Here is a 15,162-nt window from a genome sequence, read left to right as displayed (position 1 = left end):
CATTATTCTTATAAGTGAAAAGTCATATTGATCTCTTTCTAATCCTGGTCCAATATATTTTGCACATGTCCTTTAAGTCAGTTTTAAAATTAAACCTTGATTTTTTCAAAACTTCGGAGTCCAATTTTATAATGAATGATATCTTTAACCTCAAATTTTCATTGATTGTTTTTCAGGAAATTTTTATTATTTCAGCAGGTTCTCTAGTAGAGAGAAACTGATACCGGAAGTATTTTTGGCTTTGCGCTCATTCCATATAGAATGCTTACTCACCAGATCACCTGAAGGGTTGTAACGTTGCCCTAGACAAGATATGAATCATAGAATTATATTAAGAGTATGTGATGCCTTTTCCATCAAACTTAAAACAAAATAGAATATATCATGTATGCATCATTAAAAATTGTGTGGTGATGCCCTCCAAGCATCTAAGAAAGAAAACTAAATACAGAGAGGTAAAATAAATTGCCTGAGAGTACAGAATTACCTAATGGGAAACTCAAAAAGTAAATTAATTCTGATTTCAAGGACTATCTTTTTTTTAGAGAACTGATTCACTTAACAAATGCCCCCCAAAAAAATCAACTGATGATTCAATCCTATTGTGGAAAAGTAGTAACTCTGGATCCAGTTTCCTCAAATTATTCATTTCAAAACTTCAATTATAATCAACAAATTGAAAAGATAAGAGAAAAGCACATGCTTGCCAGCAAAAGAAATAATCAGCAGAGTAAACAGACAACCCAGAGAATGGGAGAAAATATTTGCAAACTATGCATCCAACAAAGGACTAATATTCAGAATCTACAAGGAACTCAAACAAATCAGCAAGAAGAGTCAAATAATCCCATCAACAAGTGGGCAAATGACATGAACAGACATTTCTCAAAAAAAGAAACACAAACGTCTAACAAATGTGAAAAATGCTCAACATCACTAATCATCAGGCAAATACAAACTAAAGCCACAACAAGATACCACTTTACTCCTGCAAGAATGGCCACTACTGAAAAGTCAAAAAACAACAGATGCTGGCATGGATGTGTTGAAAAAGGAATGTTTAAACACTTCTGGTGGGAATGTAAATTAACACAACCTCTATGGAAATGTGTATGCGGATTTCTTATTCAGCAATCCTACTACTGGGTATCTTCTACCCAAAGGAAAAGAAGTCATTTTCTCAAAAAGACACCTGCACATGTATGTTTATTGCAGCACAATTTACAACTGCAAAGATATGGAACCAACCTAAGTGCCCATTGACCAATGAGTGGATAAAGAAAATGTGGCATACATACACCATGGAATACTACTCAGCCATAAAAAGAATGGAATAATGTCTTTTGCAGCAACTTGGATGGAGCTGGAGGCCATTATTCTAAGTGAAGTAACTCAGGAATGGAACACCAAATACTCTATTTCTTACTTATAAGTGGGAGCTAAACTATAGGTATGCAAAGACATAAGAATGATATAATGGACTTCAGAGACTCAAAAGTGGGGGTGGGTGTGGGACAAGGGATTAAAAACTACATACTGGGTACAATGTATACTACTTGGGTGACGAGTGCGCTAAAATCTCAGACTTCACCCACTACACAATTCATTCATGTAACCAAAGCCACTTGTACCCCAAAAGCTATCAAAATGAAAAAATAAATTTTAATTTTAAAAGAGAGAGCAGTACATGCTGTAATCTCTGTAACAAGTCAGATGAGCAAAATCCTGAAACAAGAACACTATTCAAGATGCTAGAGCATTTCTACTAATTAAGAACAATAAAAAATTTGCTAATTCATAAAGAGTTATTCAAAAAAGAAGCCCCCCTCTTTGGTGTTCGGAGTATATTTAAGAGACCACAAATGAATTATTATCAGATGCTCCAGGGGCAGGTGCACAAAAGGAACTTTAAATAGCTGAAGACACACAGGTAACCAAGGGCACTACTTGAACAGCTTCATGTACTCTTTTCAGTACAACTATTTGTCTAATCAGATAAAATAAATTTCAGGTCATGATACAAAAATTAATATTCTTTACTTTGTATTATCTAGAGGATTGCTTGTGGAAATGGCACAAAAGAAAACCAGATAGCAGGTTTTAATTCCAGCTTTGTCAGTTGCTAACTGTGTAAATGTTAGCAAGTCTGGGTTTTCTTTTTAGTTTCTATTTACTTCTTTGTAAAATAGAAATAATGAACACATTCCCTATTTACTGTGTGAGACACAAATGAGAGTGAATCTATGAAACAACTTGTGAACTACATATCACTACACATAACTGACAGGTTAATATATGAGTAATTCCTTATCTTCATAGAGTTGTAGACCTGTCCAACACAAAGTCACTTTTATTTGTATTGCTTTTTCCTCGTTTGTACTACAAATACACAAGTAGTAATCAAATCCACTGGAATACAGAGATTTCAGTAGGGTTGGTCATTCTGCCTATGTCTTTTTGCAATGGATTGAATATTTGGGCCCATCCCCTTCCCCCTTCCGCCAAATTCCTATGTTGAAATGCCAGCCTCCAATGTGATGATATTAGAAGGTGAGGCCTGTGGGAGGTAATCAGATTATGAGGTTGGAGCCCTCTTGAACGAGATCAGCACCCGCACAAAAGAGACTCTGAAGAACTCTCTCATCCTCTTTCTGCCATGTGAGGGTACAATGAGAAGTCAAGTCTGCAGCTTGGAAGAGGACCTTCACCAAAGCTTGAATGCTGGCGTCCTGACCTCAGACATCCAGCCTTTAGAACTATAAGAAATAAATTTCTGTTGTTTATAAGCCAAGCAGTCTACGGTACTTCATTACAAAAATCCAAATAGACAAAGATGCTCTTTCTGGCAGAGTAAAGAGACAGTTTCCTTGACCAATACTAAGATCTGAACATTTCACTAATGTTAAAATAACTTGTTCTCATTAATACTAGATCAACTATATATAAATATGTTTGGCCGGGCGCGGTGGCTCAAGCCTGTAATCCCAGCACTTTGGGAGGCCGAGACGGGTGGATCACGAGGATCCTGGCTAACACGGTGAAACCCCGTCTCTACTAAAAAATACAAAAAACTAGCCGGGCGAGGTGGTGGGCGCCTGTAGTCCCAGCTACTCGGGAGGCTGAGGCAGGAGAATGGCGTGAACCTGGGAGGCGGAGCTTGCTGTGAGCTGAGATCCGGCCACTGCGCTGCAGTCCGGGCGACAGAGCCAGTCTCCGTCTCAATAAATAAATAAATAAATAAGTTTACACTGAGTGTGCAATGACTGCTTTATGACATCATCAGTTGGAACTAAAGTACTTGTAGCTGGCTGCTAAAAATAGGTGCTACTTCAATACAAGCTTGTGAAAAATAAAGTAGAAACAGCAAAGGGGAGACCTTGGAAAGACACGCAGTAGAAACAGAGCAGAGGTCTCGGGGAGGGGTTGATGTCATTTTATTTTTAGGTTCTGCTAACAACTGGGATGAATTACTTCAGGGAAGGGTTCAAACCATGAAAACTTAGTACACTTTCTCCCTCTAGGAGTATTATTGAAGGTTTACTGAAAACTTTACCTGTTCACAGAATGCTAGCTATTCTGTCTTTAGAATCTCAGAAATACCCGGAAGTAAGCACAAATTTTCTTCAAGAAAATTATCTTGCTATTATATTAGAAGATAAAAAGTAAATTCATACGACTTTACACTGATTTGTGATTGTAAAGATAAAATATCAACCATTTCTGAGGCCAGCTTTAAGCTGTTCTCAGATACCTTCTTCCTCTTCCTCCTCTTTGTCTTCCTCTTCTTCTTCTTCTTCTTTTTTCCTCTTCTTCTTCAAGCCTTAGAAATTAGAATCAACCATCTGGTTTTGCTTTGGGGGTGGTGTACAATTCCTACTGGAAGTACTTCACTGGTGGTCAACTCTCCAACCATCTGCTCTTCCCTTGGAGCTTGTGGAAGTGCCAAGCTGAGCCAAGACCTGAAGGACAGTCCACCCCAGAGCCTCCCAAATCTGCAGGAGACCTTGCATGAGTACAAAATAAACACTTGCTCTTTTAGGCCACTGGAATTTGGGGACTGCCTAGCATTTCGTTGCTTCTCAAGGGGTCATCAGTCAAAATCTTAAAGCATAAATCTTCAGTATTAACTTAAAGAAGGGGTAGTAAGGAACATTCTATTACAAACTGGAAAGAAGGCAAGCCACATTGTGAAGGAGCAAAGTATTTGGTCAGTGATCATGTCTGATAACCATCCAGTTCATGTACCTAATTATATTGTAGCTCTATGGGAAGTAATTAGAAAAGAGAATGGTAATGGCATGAGTTGGTCATTATTGGATGGATTTGACAAAGTACTTCAAGAGAGATCAGCTCAGAAAAGAACTTCCATCTGCAAGCAGGAATAAAAAGTAATAAAGAGAGACCAAGATTCTAGCGTTTGCAAAGTCAGAAGCAGCACCATCTCCAGCTAGTGAAAGATTAAAATGTGAAGCCTCTTTCCCCGTCATTCTCATCTCAATCAGTTTTCTCCCGCGTTGACATAACGGCAATATTTGACACTCTTCACTTGGCTTCCCAATCACCACACTGTCCTGTTTCTTCTCCTTCCTCACTGACCTCTCTCTTCAGTTTCATTTATGGTTCTTCCCCATCTCCCAAACTTCTGTGAACACTGTAGGGCCACCAAGCTTTATCCAATTATGTCTTCTTTGCCTATGTATACACTCACTCCTTGGAGAACTCATGGCTTTCAATATTGGATGTATGCTGACAATTCCCAGCTTAAACCCCAAACTCTGTCTGTCTGACATCTTAAAAAAAAAAAAAAAAAAAAAAAAAAACCAGGGTCTCACTCTGTAGCCCAGACTGGAGTACAGTGGCAGGATCTCAGCTCACTGCAGCCTCAACCTCCCCGGCTCAAGCAATCCTCCCACTTCAGCCTCCTGAGTAGCTGGGTCTACAGTCCGCACCACCACGCTCAGCTAATCTTTTGAACAGTTGGGGTTTTTTGGTCATGTTGTCCAGGCTGGTCTCAAACTCCTGGTTCTGTGCTCAAGCAATCTGTCCACCTCGACTTCCCAAAGTGCTAGGATTAAAGGTGTGAGCCACCATGCCCAGCCTTGATATCACTATTTAGATTGCAAACAGGAACCTCAAATTTTCTGTGCCCAAAATGGAATGCCTATCCCCCACTAACCAAACAAACACCCAATCCCCTACATCTGCTCTTCCAACAGGCTTCCCAATTTTATTAAGTGGAAATCTCATCCTTCTCGTTTCAATGCTTTAAACCTTGGTTCCTGCTTGTCTCCTCTCCTTCTGCCACAGCCCATGTCCAATCCATTAGCAACCCAATTAGCTCTAATTTTCAAAATATGTTAAGAATCTGAGCCCTTTCCACTACGTCTTCCATTAACACTTCAGTGTAAGCATCTCTTTCCAGGATTACCATCACAGCCTCCTAACGTGTCTCCCCATTTCCTCCCTTGGCACCTCCTGGAATCTGTTCTCAACATATCAGCCAGTGTTTCTTTCAAAACACAGGTCTGACCCTATCACTTCCCAGGCTCGACACTGTATGATGATTCATTCCTAATTGACACAGAGGAAAAATCCCACATCCTGTTTTTTATTCCTCTATATCCTTTTGGTCTCCAATTTCACCATTTATTCCTCAACCTTCCCTTACTCTACTCCAGCCAGAGTGGCCTCCTTGCTTTTTCTCAAACATGCCAGGCAGGCTCCCACCTCAGGGCCTTTGCAATTGATTTTCTCTTTACTTAGAACATTCTTTCCTCTTTCTGTTCCCTTCTCCACATTTTTGCTCAAATGCCACCTTCTTTTGTCTCTTTTCTTTGCTCTGGTGTCCCCAGCAACCAGAAGAGTGTCTGGCACATAGCAGGCTTCCATTACATGTTTTCAAATCTACACACACAAAGAAAACACACTTAGTATCAACCATCCTTCTCAACACATTCAAAAGATATTAGCCTAGAAATGTTAGCGCAGAGACTGAGTGCAGGTTCCTCGTGGCCAGATGACAACCCAAAGCAAGGGGAGGTGCCTAAAATTCCCTAACCTGTGTGGGTTAAAGCAGTGAGTCTGCATTGGAATCCATGGCTGAAGGGCTCTTTCCACTCCAAAGCACTTCACATACACACACACACAAACACATGTACAGGTATACACGTGTGTATACATAACTAGTTTGTAAATGTCTTCAGAACCAACCTGCCCTGGGTGACCCTGGGACAACAGACAGGAGCCCCTCAGGTCCTTGTTTTCCATATAAACTCAATATAGAGGCTGGAATCAATAATACTCAAAAATACCTAATTTTCCTTCCAAGACTGAAGAATAAGATATCCATTTTATATTCCAGCAGTGCTTTCAGAGTTCAATAAAGAGATAGACATTTGCACCCTTAAGCAAATATCCGTCTCTGGATCAGCTTAAACATGTCACAAGGCATGCATTTGGCTCAGCAAATCAGCTACTAATGACCCCGTTCTTCCTACACTGCTTTTTCCTGAAACAGGAAAATTATTCTTCCGAATATTTCAAGATTCTCCACACTCATGTTTTAAGATGTTATTGCAAATTGACCTGCACTAGTTTTGAGATTAGATTTTCATTTCAGAATTCATATTGCCATTTAAGGAAAACTAAATCCTCTTATAAATCGTGTGTCAACAACCTGAATACCATCATGGCTGAATGTAACCAACTTAAAAAGATAAGTGTGTTCCTAGAGCAGAGTAAAACGGCTAACACCATCTCTTAGATGATATGCTGTGATAGACAGGTACTCAGCATTACTTGGAAGATCTCAATCTTCAATCTTATCTTTTCTCCTAATGGATTCCCCCACAATAAAATAGGATACAGAATTCAGGACTAAAGGAGACATTTTAGTCACTACTTCTCTTGCTGTTTGTAATGCTTTATTTTTTTTCTGTGTTTGCAGCTCAGTATATGTTTTCGTTTAATGTACTCGGATATCAGCAAATCCAAACTCAAGTGCATTTCCCATTAGGTAGGATGCTATCTAGAGACACCCAGACTTCCTTTAGAGTTAGTCATCCAAGCAGATCCAGTTAAAGTCCATCCAGTTGTGCCGACCATCCTGCATACAAATCCCCCTTCATACACCGGCTGCACTGTTTGCCATGAACACTGCAGTGCCAGAATCAGTGACCTAGAAATGCACATCCATTGCAAGTAAGCTGTAATAAGCAATCCTCACTTGCACCCTGTAGTTGTTATGGTAGTATGTGCCCAATATACTCCGTGCCTAAGAAGAAAATGCCACGTGAATATCCATTTGTCCCAATTCTGGGCTCAATTAGAGTAATTATAAATCAGAGCCCCTGGTGTGAATAGAATATATGATGCTCAAAATGATGCTCATTTGGAGGTACCATTATATTCATCTTATAACCGTCCAGTCCACATAAACATCTTTCCTTTCCTTAGTCCGGGGAAACAACCCACCAAACTCTCTTTCTCAGTTGAACTAGGGGAAACATTTTACTCTAATTCTCTGCCTTGGTGTTTTCACCTTTAAAAGCTCAAACATTTTCCTTTTATGTGCATTCCTGCACTGCTGACATTCACCTCCTTGTGTTATCTCTTTGTTGCAGCAGGGTCGTGGCATCTAACCTTTTAAACAATCTATATAAAGCTGCAGCAAGTTTGGAGAAATGAACCGATGTCACTGGTAAACAGGACTTGAGAAGTTCATTTTCTGTTAGCTAGTGAAGTCCATTGAATGCTATATTTCCTTTGCACTGTTCTCAATCATTTATTTTACATATCAAATCTGAACTGAAATTTGTTGCATTTCTGTGGCAGCTGGAAGGAGTTTTACATACAAATTCCTGCTGTATTTATTGCCTTGCCTTATGTATCTAGTGACTGACTCCAGGAGAATCAGTTCAGGAAATTTTACTAGATGCGGTCTTGAAAGGAGCCATTACCCACAGCCTTTCACCCCGTGTTTGCTTTTTTGTTGTATAACCAAAGGAATCCCCAAAGAAAAACTCTTTTAGTAACAAGTGGGCTTTGAGGAATCACCAGGCTGTTTTCCACAATGTTTGAACTAATTTACACTCCCAAAAAAGGGATAAAGAAAATGTGGCACATATACACCATGAAATACCTTAAAAAAAAGAACAAGATCATGTCCTTCGCAGGAACATGGAAGGAGCTGGAGGCCATTATCCTTAGCAAACTCATGCAGAAACAGAAAATGAAATACCACATGTCCTTACTTGTACGTGGGAACTAAATGATGAGAACATGTGGACATATAGAGGGAGACAACATACACTGGAGCCTACCAGACAGTGGAGGGTGGAAGGAGGGAGAGGATCAAGAAAAATAACTAATGGGTACTAGGCTTAATATGTGAGTGATAAAATAATCTGTACAACAAACCCCCATGACACAAGTTTACCTATATGACAAACCTGCATATGTACCTCTGAACTTAAAATAAAAGTTAAAAAAAAAAAGAAAAAAACAAGAGGGCTTTTGTTCATTAACCCAGTGGTGCATAGCAGTGGGGTAAAGGCAATAAACCCTTGCCCTTTTAAATTACATTTTAATCTTACACACATGTGAATATTGGCCCAAATTAATTCTACTTTCTTCAAAGATATTTGGCCATTTTTTAAACCCCTGTAATATATTTTTTAGCACAGGGTACTGAGAAAGGAGCAAATATGGAAGGAAATGCATGAATAAATGAGTGAACAAATTGTGTCTGTGTTGACTTCTGGGATGTTTTCGTTTCTCATTTTCTTCAAGGAATACTCAATTTCTTTACTCACTGGTTTTGTGGGAGGGGGTGAGTGAGATTGTGTGCACACACACATACAGGTACGTGATTTTATATTTTTACTTCCCACTATAATTTAGTTCTAATCCACAGGACTCCCTCATTTTACTTTGAGTGACAGCTTAACAGCCTCATCATCCTCATCCTCACCTTCGGTTCCCACCAGCCCCTTCTAAAGCCTCTGCTCAGCTTCTCTGCAGGTTTCAAAAGCAGAAGCAGCCAAGCAATGGACAACTTGCGATTCACATAAAGTGTGACATGAGCTCAATAGAAGGGATGAGAGCATTGCAGAGAGAGAAAGATGGCTATAAAAATAGTTCCTAGGAAACTTTCATTATATGCAGTCATCACTATGCTAATATTTTTCCATTGTATAGCCTTTTTGTCCCCAAATTATTTTTGTAGAGATCAATTAATTAAAACTCAGTGTTTTAGTCATATCACTTGATTTAGTTTGTGCTGACTCTCCTGAAAATTGTCATAGGAACAAAATAATAGAGTTGCAATAGCCATATTTCTGAACTAATTTGAGCCAAGTCTCAATTTCCCATTTCCTGAATTTTATTCCTATTAATAAAAGACACTGCATTACAAAAGTCGAGTGGGAAGAGGAAACACACTTCTATTTTGCATCTGTCGAAACAGGACTCAGAGTTCTTTAACACAATAAGAAAAGACAAAGGGCTCAGTCAACCAGGTATGAAAACTGAAAACATTCTTATCCCCAAGCCAATCTGGATATCTCTTTTCCTTAAAAAGCAAAGAAAGGGATATAAAATAAATTTTTAATTTTACGGCACAGATAGTTGTTCCATACAAACAATTATCCATAAACTTCCAAATGCCATGTCTCCTCCACCATGAAAAACTCCATTTAAAGTTGCTGTCTTTTAAATTTTTTTAAGAAATAGAAACATGAACTCAACAAATAAATAGCCAAATTAGGATGAATTGAATGTGTTTGAAATGTTGAGAATCTATTTACATTTTAATAAGATATTTCCTCCAGGCAGGTCTTGGATAAATCTCCATAGAGATGAGGCTAGGACACAGAATTAAGAAGAAAGAGGCGCCCTTGACAATTTGGAGGGAAAAAAAGATAAGCAGAGTGGTGTTTAATAGAAACAGATGTGGATGTAATCCCTTTAGGAAGAAAAAGCTGCACAAATATAACATAGAGGGGAAATGGCTTTAGACAAGTATAATGGAGAAGCCTGGGGAGCTTTGGAACTCAAGCTAAGATGACTCCGAGTCTTCTAATTCAAAGCCCAACAACTGGTGTGTTAGGTGGATAACTTGAAGAAAGACATGGTGTAAAGCACAATATGTTATTTATAAGAAAGATTAATGGGTGTTTCTGAAAGTGGCAATAAAGGGTTGAAAAAGGAGGGTTTTTCAGCCTCAAAATGTATAAAGAATCCATAGTCGTGGGCCTATATGCCAGTCTATGCATCTCTGATCTGTAACAGTTGACAATTGTTTTCCATTCTGGCAGGAAGCATTGGAGGTAACATTAAGGAAAACTTATTAATTAAAGTTTGAGCACTAAAGTATGTTAATGGAAGACACAGGATTTATCTTCATTTTTTAAAATGACCACCTATAGTTCTACAATGTTTTGCGTAGCTTAGAAGATTATGAAATAGACCTACAGTTACCATTCTACCATAGTCACCAGCTGATAAAGGGTTAATGGTTAAGTGACAAGGAGAAGTTTGGGGAACACTGGGTAGAAGAAAATGTTTCCCAGCACACATCAAGTCAAAACAGCACTCCTTCACTCTTCAGGGTATTCTACCTTTGAGAAAATATTTCCTTTCCTTGTATTTTATATTTTCCTTAATGTTAAGGAAACAAGACTTTGGGACTCAAGTCCTTCATCTTCCTCTTCGAAGGAAAAGAGATGGGCAGAGAAGCTGTCAAGAAAACCCTTTACACAAAGTACTATCCAGCCATAAAAAAGAATAAGATTCTGTCATTTGCAACAATATGGATGGAACTGGAACTCATTATGCTAAGTGAAATAAGTCAGGCACAGAAAGACAAACATCACGTGTTCTCCCTTATTTGTGGGATCTAAAAATCGACACAATTGAACTCATGAACATAGAGAGTAGAAAGATGGTTACCAGAGGCTGGGAAGGGTAGTTGGGGGATAAGGGGTGGTAGGGATGATTAATTAGTACAAAAAAAAAAAGTTAGAAAGAATGAGTAATACCCAGTATTTGATAGTACAACAGAGGGACTATACTCAATAATAATTTAGTTGCACATTTTAAAATAACTAAAAGACCATAATTGGATTGTTTATAATCCAAATTGCAAATGCTTGAGGGGATGCATACCCCATTTTCGATTATGTGATTATTACACATCACATGCCTCGATCAAGACATCTTATGTGCCACACAAATATATACATGTTCTACATACTCACAAAAAATAAAATTAAAAAAAGAAAACCCTTTACCTGCAAAACCTAAAATAAAGAGTAAAAAGTAATGATTCTGACTCTTCTATATCTCTTCTATATCTCAATAACTTAACCCTACATCCCAGACTAGAACTCGGGCAGGACTCTAAGCCCATCTCTCAAAGTTGAACCCCATCATGGAAAGTTATTATGAAAAATTGTGCACAGTGAATCAACTAATCCAAGGCTGTGATCGTTTTAAATAACTCTCTATAAAGGCTCAGAAAATTTCTCTACCCATGAACTTCTTCTACATAGCTGTGATTATAATGTGATACAAAAGCAACATCCTTCAGTTACCACAGCTGCCAGGAGAGAGTGGCAGAGCTGCAGAGTGTGGGGTAGACCCTGCATCTGAATCCATCAGCAAGCCATGCTTTCTGCCCCTCAACACAGGCACAGCAAGAAAAGAGTCTTTAAAGGAGAAAGACAACTGCAGGGCCTGGTAATCCGAAATGTCTCCTTAGCTAACAAGCATTTTGTGAAACATAGGAAAGAGGAGCAAAGACTTACAGCACAAATTTATTTTTTTAATCCAAGTCAATTTCAAGGATACACAGATGCAGAGTAAATTATCTTCACATGATAAGTATTACCATTATTATTGTTGTAAAAGGGTTCAGAAACTCCAAAGAAATTTTTAAGGTTGTTATAAAATTTCAAGTTAAAAACGTCATCCATCCTTTCAAAAACATAAAGTGGATGTTATCCGTTATAAAGTAAGATATGGACATCCAGGGTGGAACGAACTAGTCAAAGAGCACTATTTCCAGAACCTGTATTAACAGAGATTATCTCTCTCATTTAGATTTTTTCTGAAATATTCTAAGTTGCTTTGAAGCAGCCCTCCTATTTCCATGGTAGTTTGTTTAATTAATAGTATTGTATGTCTGCTGTGCCTAGCACTTGGCTACTTACAGTAAATCCTTGTAAGGAAAGTAAATGGCATTTAAGATAACAACCTATCTGTGGTGGCTCATGCCTGTAATCCCAGCACTTTGGGAGGCCGAGGTCGGTGGATCACAAGGTCAGGAGTTCAAGACCAGCCTGACCAACACGACGCAACCCCATCTTACTAAAAATATAAAAATTAGCCAGGCGTGGTGGCAAGCACCTGTAATCCTAGCTACTCAGGAGGCTAAGGCAGGGGAATCGCTTGAACCCGGGAGGCAGAGGTTGCAGTGAGCTGAGATCATGCCATTCCATTCCAACCTGGGCAACAAGAGCAAAACTCTATCTCAATTAAAAAAAAAAAAGATAAGAGCCTATCAGCAAGAGCATAGCTGAGGACGCACACACACACACACATGCACACACACCATGTGTGCATCTGTGTAACAGCCCAAGTGTGATGTCACACAGGAGTCGAGTGGGAATGAGAAAGGTTCCTTCCATAAGGCACCTTGTAAAACAAAAGGCAGGGTGTGTAGTGAGCCTGAGAAAGATCAAAAAAGATTTCTGCTGCATCCATGTTGCTACAAAGGACATGAAATCATCCATTTTTATGACTGCATAGTATTCCATGGTGTATATGTGCCACACTCAGCAAACTATCGCAAGAACAGAAAACCAAATACCGCATGTTCTCACTCATAGGTGGGAACTGAACAATGAGATCACTTGGACACAGGGTGGGGAACATCACACACCAGGGCCTATTGTGGGGAGGGGACAGGGGGAGGGATAGCATTAGGAGATATACCTAATGTAAATGACGAGTTAATGGGTGCAGCACACCAACATGGCACATGTATACATATGTAACAAACCTGCACGTTGTGCACATGTACCCTAGAACTTAAAGTATAGAAAAAAAGAAATAAATAAATAAAAATAAAAATAAAAAAAGATTTCTGTCACATCCGTGGCAGGAAACAGGAGCTGCTGCACTGAGAGGAGGTAACAAGGTTGGTTTTAGACATCTTCAGTTAGTGGCTGGGCAACCAGCTACTACCCAGAGCCCTGAAGCTGCCATTCTCTGATCATCAGAAACTTCGAGCTGGAGAGCTGAGAGTTTCCTGCAAGGAGGAGTGCTTGAAACCACGAGAGTGTCAGCCCAAATGGCTTATTATCTCACAAAATGAGACACCACAACATCATTGCCACCCCATAAAGAGACTTTCCTTCATGTTTATACAGTCTAGGGAGCTTTAAAAGTTTAACACTTGACTGCATATATGCAATATATGCACCTTAGATTCGCTTATTCAGGAAACTGTAGCTTCCCTCAGTGCCTTTTTTTCCACTCCTCCTTCTCCACTTTCTACTAACAACCTTATTATGAATCCCACCCTCAGAAAAAGAGCTACGCCTAGCCAACTTGCCTGACTCATGTTCCCCACATAGCTTGCGAGGAAGTGACCAGACGATTGATTTTTTAGATTCAGGGGATATGTGTGCATGTTTGTTACATGAGTATATTGTGTAACAGTAGGGACTGACTTTTAGAGTATCCATCACCCAAATATTGAACATTGTACTCAACAGGTAATTTGTCAACCCTCAAACCCTCCCAGCTTCCTCCTTGTGGAGTCCCCAGTGTCTACTATGTCCACCTTGATGTCCATGTGAACTCATTGTTTAGCTCCCACTTATAAGTGAAAGCATGTGATATTTGATTTTCTGCTTCTGAGTTAGTTCACTTAGGATAATGGCCTCCAGCTCTATCCATGCTGCTGCAAAAGACATAATTTCATTCTTCCTTATGGTTCCATAGTGTAGGATATTTATTAAATACATATTGTGGTCTGTAGAAATCACTAAGGAAAATATCACGTACAGAAATATAATCAAATATTTTAATTGAGTAGTTACAGTTACTGGCTTCTTGTAAAGATAATTTTTCTCTTTCCAGAGAAATACTTCAGCCAGGATTCCTAATTCATATTAATCCTTCCTCAAAAATTAGTTGCTGTTGTCTACAGCCACACCACCCTGAACGTACCTGATTTCAGAAGCTAAGCAGGGGTCAAGGCTGCTTAGTCCTGGGATGGGAGACCACCTTGGAATACCAGATGCCCTAGGCTTTTAAAATATATATACATTTGCTCTTAACAAGTGGTGCTGTTCAAGTGAGAAAGGACCTCTGATATCACAGTGGGGTCTTTGTGGCCTGGCACTTTTGTGTCCTTGACATCTCCCTTCCCCCAGTCAGTGGAGAGTCTGTGAGCACCATGTTGCTAAGCAACCGGGAAGCGCTCTTGGACAACGTGGACCTATCCTGTCCAACCAAGGCAGGGGAAAATCTCACAGACAGCAGCAGGACACAGCCTGCACACCAAGCTCAGGAGGAGCTGGGCAGACTCCGTTTACACAGGCAAGATGTTTTTAAAAGAGATACAGAACCAAATGAATAAGGAAAATATCAAAGTGCATATAAGTACCTCCCACCACATAGCCCATACAGACGGCATAGCAACAACTGAATTATCCTCAGAAAATGTCATGCTGGGGGGAGTATCATCTTGTAAGAACTCAGATATCCAATTTGTTTCTGAAGCCTCCTAGGCTCTGCCATTTTTTTCAGCAAACACTCTCAGTAGGCCTTAAGCACAGAGGCAGACAGAACTGGCAAAGCGTCTCCTCCCAGACCGGGTCTTCCCGGTCACCTCTGCCACACCGCTTGTGCTGTCTGAATTTGGTGTACATTTACTCTTGGTGGTGGTGGTGTTGTATTTTATTTTGCTTCCGTGAGTGCTTAATTTATGCTTTATTCAATTAAGCAAGTTTATGTTACAACACTGCACTGGTGCAAGTAAAACCCATTACATTCCTTTCTGCTTCCATCACTGGCAGTAGCCATCACTATCATTTTGTGCATTAATTTTGCTCCTTTCTCAGCACTTTTCCTTCCTCCATGTGGGAGCCA

The 15,162-nt window shown here is 39.5% G+C and overlaps 1 long non-coding RNA gene across 1 annotated transcript in view; it reads right to left on the bottom strand.

Annotated features, from left to right (window-relative positions):
• LOC117088076 overlaps positions 1–14,518 on the bottom strand; it is a 52,562-nt gene extending 38,044 nt beyond the window's left edge. The window contains exon 1 of the long non-coding RNA XR_004438988.1: positions 14,239–14,518. This is a non-coding gene — a long non-coding RNA (uncharacterized LOC117088076). The remainder of the gene's footprint in view (positions 1–14,238) is intronic.
• Between the last annotated feature and the right edge of the window lie 644 nt (positions 14,519–15,162).

Source organism: Trachypithecus francoisi, unplaced genomic scaffold (assembly GCF_009764315.1).
Source record: "Trachypithecus francoisi isolate TF-2019V2 unplaced genomic scaffold, Tfra_2.0 Lachesis_group10, whole genome shotgun sequence".
NCBI classification, from domain to species: domain Eukaryota; kingdom Metazoa; phylum Chordata; class Mammalia; order Primates; family Cercopithecidae; genus Trachypithecus; species Trachypithecus francoisi.
This window is presented reverse-complemented; position numbering and strand designations above follow the sequence as displayed.